The following is a 10184-nucleotide window of genomic DNA, read 5'->3' on the forward strand; positions in this document are numbered from 1 at the left end:
TTTACACCAGGACCAATCAAGCCTACGGAATACTTCAATAGCCAAAATCAAAGTAGGCTACTTGAAGTCTAACACCGTGTCTATACCGGACAAATGACATTAGAACCTTATGCTGTCTAGACTGGATGCGGCGCAATACGGCAAATCAAATAAGCCCTGCGCAGCGCTGAAGCCAATATGTAAAGTGTAAAGGCGGGACAGACAGACAGACGTAAGGGGGAAAAAAAGACCTTGCAAAATGCAAACATGCGTGCAATCAAACAACTGCATATATGCTTATGGCATGTAAAAACGTGACATTATTGCGAATTAAATTGAGTTTATTTAGTTTGCATGCATTTTCTTTTTTTAAACTCATGTTGTAGGCTACGGCCCGGTGGTTGGGGACTGCTGTCCTATAGAGTTTAAGCTGGCTGCTATACAATTTATTCAATCTAATAATAGTTTAGGAAACGAAGATAAAGACTGATCTCAATTATGATGTACCATTTTTACGATATAAGAAAGGCAAGGAAAATGGACAAACTCCCCACTCCACCATCAGATGAACAATTCATCACACAATAATTCTTTCTGAGGTTTTATTAAGGGGAAATGATGTTAGCCAATCATAAAAATTAGCTGTTACAACGAGTCCCAACCACGTTCCTGGAGGCCCCTAAACACTGCATGTTTTACATGTTTCTCCAATTAAGTGATTAATTAACTGGTTCAGGTGTGTTTGATCTGGGTCAGAGCTAAACTTTGAAGGATGGTAAATCTTTAGGAACAGGGTTGGGCACCCCTGCACCAAGACCTAAAATGGGTGACAAATGGTCAGACAAAGGAGAGATGCAAAATATGCAGTGTTGGGGCCTCAAAGAACGTGGTTGGGAACCACTGGTCTGTTACAATGACCTTTTAAATGGAAAATGCCCAAAAACGTACTGTAAAAAAACACACATAACATATCCTTTAAAAGAGAACAGGATATTTTTACACCAATTGAAAGTGAAGTGAGATGTGAAGTATGGTGAATTTGTGCTCTGCATTAAATCCATCCAAGTGTGCGCACACACCTGGAGCACTGGGCAACTCATGCAGTTAAACTAACCTGGTTCAAGGAAGGTTAATGTGTCTAATCTGAGTCCTCTAACTCTGACCAACTGGAATGCATTGATATTTCTTACCACTGACTCTCTCCCACACAATTATTTAACTTTATTATCACTTTAAACATAAAAGTAGATAGAAAATGCAACTCAAATAATAAATAAAATGAATAAAAACCATTGACTACAGACAACTGTATTTAATGTTTTGTGCCCAAGATTTAATGATATTACAGTTTTTTTTTACAGACGCTAGGACACATTTCTCAATACTTAGGTCACTTTTGCAAAACTCTTCACACAATTCTCCTAACCGACTTTCAGCTTGGCAAAGCAGTTCATTTCACATTCAAAATGCACTACAACTACCAAAACACTTTATTCAGGTCTCAGATAAACTCATTCTTCCAGAACACTAGCAAAGGTTGACAGCCGACAAACACACTTTGTCACCCACAAAACAATGACCTAAAAATCACTAACAACATATAGCATTACACAGTGTTTTCTTGTGTAAAACAAGGACACATCTCTGTTTATAACTGCAATATATGTTGCTGGAATGAATCAGACATGATGCAGAATTCGTCAATATTTTTATGCTGTTTATTTATTTTTATTAAGTAATTCCAAAATACAAGAATTTGTACACACCATCCACTGATACAGATACAATAGTAATGCTAATCTACTCGCATTTTTAGATTTGAAATATGTTTCAATAAAAGATTGCTGTTGAATTTTGCTGTCTTATTCAGTTTTGCATTATGTTATTGTTTTGAACATAAGTTTAACAGTTTGGAAAAAAAGTATATAAGCATGTGCAAAATGTCCTGTACGTACAAAGAGTTTTGGCAGCTGTTGTGTCTGAGTGAGAAAAGAATTCATGAAATTTGAGAGATGTAGTCATTGAATGCATTTTGTGCCAAAACAATGATAATTGATCCTCAGTTTAGCCCACATAGACTTCTGTTGTGCTCACTGTGTGAAGAGTTTTTAAAAAGTGACCTAAGTATTGAGAAATGTGTCCTAGCATCTGTAAAAAACTGCAATGATAATGATATTAAAACATTACAAATCTTTAAGGCACTAAATAAAAAATGAAATCAGCCTACATTTTAACCGGAAATACATTTACTCATTTGAGCTAGTAATTATTAGTCAGCTTACTTTATTGTTTTCATTTACTGCTATTATAAAAATACACTTACATTAAGGATTATAATTGTACATGTGTCACATTTAATGTCCGCCAACAAATATTTTAGCAAAATGTCTACTTTTCCCAGAATTATTGAGCTAATATTATATTGTGCTCAGTCTGTTTAGCGTGCAGCAGCACTCGTTTACTTGTGTAAACTTTGTCCTCTCCTGACTAGAGATGCTCCGATCAGCATTTTTGGGGCCGATCACCAAGATCTTGATCTGCCAATCGCCGATCACTGCCGATCACAGAATAGCAGGGGAATGGGAATCTTTTTATCTATAATCTAGCAGAGATTGCACCATTTGTAGAAATGAAACTAACTCTAAATTAACTATATTGGGAAAAAATAACTGTAGAAATAGGCTAGTCAAGATCTTGAAGAAACATCAAGTTAGGGTTGTAGACGATAGTACAGTGTATCGATGATAGTTAGAGATATCGCCAGTTGCTGATGCCTTTGACGATAGCAAGACTCAAAAGAGAGTCTTTTCTGCTCAAAAAGGCATCTAACTTTAGCGATGCAGTGCAGAGAGTCGGTTCTAGGATGCTTCAGAAACTTGCCGTGGTATAAACACATGCATAGAGTGGACACATGCAAGAGATTTTATTCAGCATACAGTGTAGATAGATAAACTGATTATAACTGGAGTGTTTTTTAAAGTGCTACTCGCACTAGACTAGGCTACACTAGTTAATGATGAAGTTCTTTGATAATGTAAATGTTCTTTGCTTGTTATTTGTAGCTGCTTTTTAAGATGATGTAAGGATTATATTATCCAGCATTGCACAGTCATTAGGATAAAGGTAGTAAAATGTGGTTTAGGCTGAATAAAACACGATATATCCGAATCCGTCTGTATATAGGAAACATAAACATTCACCTCAGTAACATCTATATACGTTCATTAGAATTACGATGCGATAAAATGGCGCTAAACATACGCTCGTAAATTACATGGGCACCGTTTCTATTCTATATGAACTGAACTACAACATGAACTGATGACAACAATCAGACATACAGCGGTAACATTATTGCAATATGACGGGTATAGAAAGATACATTCATTTACATTCAAGCACGCACAATTACCACTCACTGAAGATGGCAGAGAAAGAAACCGAAAGTAAACTTAAACTTCTCTGCCAAAACTACAGTCAGCGCTCTGTACACGCACAACTTAGTCACATGCCCAATAATAAGACTACCCTTACAAAACGAATAAGGAATTTAGTACTCATGTTGCCACTGGTAAGCTCCGCTCTACTGTTGTTTAGCTGTGTGGCGTGCATGCACATGTGAAAAAGTCGCGCGAGTAATTTACGTCAAATGATCGGCTTTTTTGATCAGCGCTTTTGGGGTTTACCGATCAAGCTATTTTTAGCCAATATCGGCTGATCATGATCGGTGGCCGATCAATCGGAGCATCACTACTCCTGACAGTAAACTTGATATGTTTGCATGACTTTCTAACATTTACAGATGAAGAATATGCCCTGAGGAAAACACAACATCTCAAATGTATTAAACAATATGTATTAAACCGACATTAAGGACTGCTTAAAAACAAACATGCACATCAAAATGGCCTTCACTCACTGAACCAGGATCACATTAGTGAGATTGTATGATCTTAAATGGTCATTTAGGGAACCACTTTAACCCAGATTGATTTGTTATTTTATCTCAAGTCAGGTTTTGGACTTTAATCCCAGCTTTACTTAGAGCTTGACATAACATGATATAAATTGAGTTAAGGTTAGGAGACACTGCCAACTAAACCATAAGGGCAGTCACGGACGGTTGCAGGACGGTGGCTCTCCAGGACTGGAGTTCGTTCTCCTGCTCTAGAGTGAAGCTCTAAGACAGGAGCAGCCTAAGAACCTGATATGACTGCGCACAGAGCTCACAGAGAAGAGACCTTAGCTCTCAAATCAAGAGAACAATGCTCCATCTGAGACTGGAAGCTTTATCATGCTTCACATGCAGACAAAATGAAAATGACATTGAAAATTTAAAAGCTGCAGATTCATTCACTGATGAAACACGGCATTGTGTTTAAAATGTAGGCTACATTTAAAATGTAAAATCTTCACTTAATATTACCTTTTTGTTTAACATAGAAAATCAACATTTGAAATCATTTGAATATTCAGAGAAAATTGCACTCTTGCTCATATTTTAAAGATGAAAAGCAGTAAGTCACACTGTATGTTTCTGTATCGAAGAGAGTTTCTTAAATCGATCTCTATGTAGAGTCTGTCAACATTTGATCTTCATGCTATTAAGTAGAGGTCAACCGATATGTGTTTTTCAGGGCCGATGCCGATACCGATTATTACAGATCAAATGCACCGATAAACGATATGTGTCTACATATTTTCATTAGTTTTAATTTACAGTACAGTGCAAATGTAGGCATAAAAACATTAATTTATCTTTTAATAAAATAAGTTATTTTTTTACAAAAGAGTTTACTAATAAAAAAAACATGGAAAACATCCGATCAGAATGCGTCCCCGACTGCCTCTTCTATTCTATGTGCCTTATATATGAAAACGTTTTAATTTTCACACGAGTTTAAAATATATATCTCCAAAGAGTGAGTTTTTTTAGGCGACTGTTATTTTAGAATGTTTTCGCATCACTGGTGACTCGTCATGTGACACACCACAGCCACAATAGCACTGTAAGACACATGGATCGCTTTTATGTCGTTTTTCCTTTTTTATTATTAATATTCACAAGCATGCTCGCTATATTATGAAATATCTGATATTCCGATTTCAAAATATGTGCAAGTAAATGTATTTAAAAGTCCAAACACTTTTATAATGACCGCATTAGTTAATCTGTACCGGGTGATGGGCGCCGCCATGTTTGTTCGCGCTGAATCCGAGCTGTGGGATTTACAACACGCAAATTCATCCTCTCCTCCCGAAAGACATTAAAGTAAGTCTCTGGTGAGCTGGGAGAAGAGGAGTGTGCACTTTATAGTTACCTACACAATCTGTATATGATATCAATGAAATATGTTGTCAGAATATATTGTGTGATCGTACGTGCTAAAGGGTTAAAAGGGTTAAAACAGGCCATTCATTGAAGATGCGCCTTATAGTGCGGAAAATACGGTATTTGACTGGATTCCGCGATTCCGTCCGTGTTTTCCGCATCCGGGAAATCAAGATAACATTAAGGTGTTTTTGCAACTTCACCGTAAAGGATTGTGAATTACTGAAACACAATCAACGTCTGCTGCTGACTAGGGATGGCGAAAACTAAAAAATTTCTTGACCGACCACCGAGCCTCATTAGCCGGTTGAAACGGTTAACCGATTAGTTTAAAATATGGTACGCTATTTGAAATAACAGCCATTTCGAGCCGCGCCTGCAATTTCGCAACTCTGTCGCATCTGGCCCCGATCACACCGAATGCATCTTTTAGTTCTAAAAACGCGAGGCGCACAGCACTGCCTTTTTTGGTGACTTTTAATAAAAGAGCGTGCTGCTTTTTTTTAATGTTGCTAAGCAACGACCAAAACAGCTGTCCTGTCAGTCAAATCAAAGGATTATAGCGCGAGCACTCTAAAATCTTAGTTTTATGCTGTTAAGTAAACTGTCATATTAGCAGAAACCCTAAATAATACAGCTCCGGGTTACCCACGATAGTCACAAAAGGTTTCTCCTCTATTTCTTGCAGTCTCCGGACTTTTTAAGCAACCGTAAAATTCCGTCACCACAACAGAAGGCCCGCCTCTCCATTCATTCGATTGGACAATGGAAAAGAACGCGAATGACGTTGGGCGTTTTTCCGCTCAGAGTTGATTTTTTTTCAACTTCACGCGCTCAGAGCGCTCCTGCAAAAACGCGAGGCGCCTGGGGCGCATAAGCAGCGCGTAGAACGCTCACTGCCAACAGAAAACCATTCAAAAGAGGCGCCTCCAACTGCAAAAACGCGTTCGGTGTGATCGCGGCCTCTCTCTGCCGCTCTGCCTCCCGCACACACACACACACACACACACACACACACACACACACACACTCTGCCAGCTGCCACTCACGTCACTTTTTTAAAATCCTCTACAGCGCGAAACATGAGTCCCGCAAACGCGGCGCCGAAGAGCTTGTTGTATGTAATCGTAGGACAAATGGCTCCTTAGTTTCAAATGGTAACTTTGGGTACAAGGTGATCGCTTTGAAAATAAAGGCGTTTGTCTAGGTTAGAAGCTCATTTGAAACATTGCCACGGCTCATTTAAGAAAATGACAGCTCCGAAGAGACGCCGCTTTAGTTGAGGTAGTGCTAACCATAATAAAGAAAGATGATGATCATCATCACCTTATCGGTTACCACTGAAATGTAGATGTAATGTATTTCCAAATCTAAGCCCATCTTATGCGGAATGTTGCCTAATAGACTGCAACATGATAAAACCAATGGATAAAACACCTTCAGAATGCGTAAAAGACGCACCGGCACTTTTTTTTTTAACCGACTACCGACAACTTTAACCGGTTAACGTTGATACGGTCAACCACCGGTCAAACGGTCATCGGTTAACATTACTGCCGCTCGCAGCTCCAGCAAGCGTTCTGTGTCTTCAGTGCCTTCAGCAAATCAGATGCGCGGTGGGCGGAGACTGCTCTGGGGCACAGAGTGGTGAGCTCTGACAGGCTGCGTCGGAGCCAAAGAGCGCATTTCAAAATTAAATTATTTTGATCGGCAAATCGGTTTTGAAAATAACCGATTCCGATAATCGTAAAAAGGCTTAATATCGGCGCCAATAATCGGTCGACCCCTACTATTAAGTGCTACAAATTAGTGATGCGCGGGTCGTCTCATAACCCGCGGGCCCCGTGGGTAACCCGCGGGTCGGGTTGGGGCGGGTAAAGAAACTGTCACTTTATTTGCGGGGCGGGTTGGGGCGGGTCATTAAAAACAAAATAAAATTTAAAAAAATCAATGTATGTTGCGTGCAATCCCCTATAGCCTATATTACATATTTGGGAATATCTATTTTCATATTTTATTAAGTTCTTTAATAAGGTTATCAACACGTCACGTCACGAAAGCGCCAAGCAGCTCCCGCTGCCAGCCACAAGCGCATCAAGCGAACTCACATTCAGCTCTGCTGGCCTGGTGCTATGCGTATTTAAATCTCCTCTGATGCGCATTATCCTGCATTAGCCAAAATCATGACAGTCAACCACATCCAGTCATATGTGAATGAATGTAAATATTCGCTAAAAACACACAATAAAGACAGCAATGATGTAGTCAGGACTGTGGCGCCGGCTTGCTTTGAAATGTATCGCGCCCGCTGTGTCCTGCACCCTAGTCATTTTAAACAGTAGGCTACATAATAACGAACACAATATCTTACAAATAAAAAGAAGCAGATTTTCATGATCAGAACTTCCTTAAACCTTTCAGTCCAAGGATCCAGTAAACGAATGCGTTCAAATAGAAAGTTCAAACCGATATTCATAAATGAAGCATATATACCCACATTTCTTCCGGCACCACTAACGTTACACCACTGATTATCTTGTTATTAATATGATTTGATTTAAGGTTCATATTCATAATCGTACAGTATTGTTGCCAGTTTAAAGGGCGAAAAGCACTTTCGGTTTTCATTTGCATTACAATGCATAGTATGTCTATTTAATTGTCGCGGGTGCGGGGCGGGGCGGGTTGTAAAAATAGACACAGTACTGCGGGGCGGGCTGGGGCGGGCCAAATAATTTCATAATTGCGGGACCCGCGGGTTGAAAAAAACCCCGACCCGCGCATCACTACTACAAATCTATTTTAAAGACACAATGAACAGCAGCATGATTTGCTAAAGCAGCACTCTGTGGGCATTCAATCATACGTACGCTGCTGATGTGAATGCAGTCAGGTTTCACAGCAAAAATGATGTTAATGTCATTTGACCATTAACTCACATTTAACTGTTTTTATAATAAAAGTATCATTTTGCTTGTCAGAAATACTTGCTTTAATGTTACTTTAAGTTGGGGTAGGAATAAACAAATGCCAAAGCTCAGCATTTTGTTCACGTACCCCTCCATCAGTTTGAGAAGCACTGGTTTATACCGTTCTCATGGTAAAATACAGTACCTTCTTTATAAATATGCCCTACTGCTCCACTCTGATGCTCCCTAACAGCCGTCATCTATTTATTTATTTATTTACTTAATTATATTGATATTATTTGAATTATTTTCTTAAATTATTCTCTTTTTTTATTTATTTTATATATTTTGTTCCATCTTCTTTCCCTTTTTCCCTCCTTATTCCCTCCTTTTTTATATTTTTATATATAGAAGTGTACAACTAATACATTACAATCTTACACCTCACACAATTACAACTAAATGTAACTTGTTTGTGCTTTTTTTTTTTTGTCAGACTTGCTTTATATTTACAGCACTGTTTGTAGACAGCATGCAGTCACCAAACGTGATTACTCACATTTCAAGGTTTGCTTTGTGCAAAATGTATTATTTTCTTAGAGACTTTTGCATATTTACCAAAGTGCTAGAAATCAATCGTTTTAAAATTAGAAGCAAATATCGGATTTAATGTTAAAGAAAAAATGTAAAAAACCAACCAACCTGTTTGTTCATCAGTATCTTCATGCTTGACTCTAAATTTGTCTTCATTCTCCTCTTTAATAAACTCCATCTTTCTTTGTTCCTCAGTATCTTCATGTTTGACTCTGAATGTTTCTTCAATCTTCATGTCTTCACTCTCCTCTTTAATAAACACCATTTTTTCAAAGTGTGTTACGTAGATCTCTGTTGATTCTCCAGGAGTTTTCCTGTGTGTTTGTACACTTTGTCCTGTTTAATGAGAATAATTAACAGAAAGAACAATCAATGCAAACTAAATCTCTGGGTGCGTCTCAATCAGCTCCTAGTTCAGTAGTCAATGCACTAGTTAGACAGTCAGAGTTAATAGACTAATATGTAAAAAAAGTATACGAATTACCCAGAAGGTTCATATTTAGGTAGACTATTTTTGATTTAGATATGGTATTCAATTATTTGCACATCATATCTAATGAGTCATTCTATAATTAGGGGTACATGTCATGTCCATGGTACTCTTTTATCATTTTTACTAATTTTCTCTAACTTTTCACTTCAAACAATTACCATTTTTATATCAGGGGGCATTTCTATTTAATTTAATATAAAAATCCAATTTATCCTATCTTTTATTTTGTGAAAATTGCATGTTCCAAACTGGAATTAGCTGTTTTTCTGCTGTCCGAATTAATAAATGTAAGGTTTTGCTCTTCGGATTAGGCCTAAAATACAAGTTTATATATAAATTTCTAATAAATATTCATTCAAAATATTCATTAATTAATGAGAAAGGTGTTTTTAAAATATTTTGCTTATAGCATCTACATTAAATCATCCATTTTCTAAATGTCTGAGAAATCAGTGTCAACTGTGTTACTCCCTCTAAAACCCTCTATAAATCAGCAATGGTTTATTCCAAAGTCACATGTCCAACATCATGTGATGCATATTCCTTTTTTGGAGGGAAATTTGAAGACTGAGTGGTGAGTCATAACTTCTCCTCTTCAGTATTTTATCTATATTGTTGTCTGCGCAGAGAGTAGATTAATTCACTGTCAACTGTGTTATTAACAGATTATGGTGAACTTGCATCACATAGTATATTTTTAAATATCTAGATAAAGAACATAAAAACACAAGTTAATCAAGTTCATGTGCTAACTAGTCCAACTGCTAACTGTTTACACAAGGCCCTAAAATGGCCGAAATGTCAACTGTGTTACCTGTCAACTGTGTTACCCATTAGCTGTAACACAGTTGACGAGGATTAACACGGTTGACATTGT

The 10184-nt window shown here is 37.7% G+C and overlaps 1 pseudogene; it reads right to left on the reverse strand.

Annotated features, from left to right (window-relative positions):
* The window catches only part of LOC141325988 (uncharacterized), a 35533-nt pseudogene extending 26387 nt beyond the window's left edge, over positions 1-9146 (reverse strand).
* Positions 9147-10184: the final 1038 nt, after the last annotated feature.

This window comes from Garra rufa, chromosome 2, assembly GCF_049309525.1.
Source record: "Garra rufa chromosome 2, GarRuf1.0, whole genome shotgun sequence".
NCBI lineage: Eukaryota > Metazoa > Chordata > Actinopteri > Cypriniformes > Cyprinidae > Garra > Garra rufa.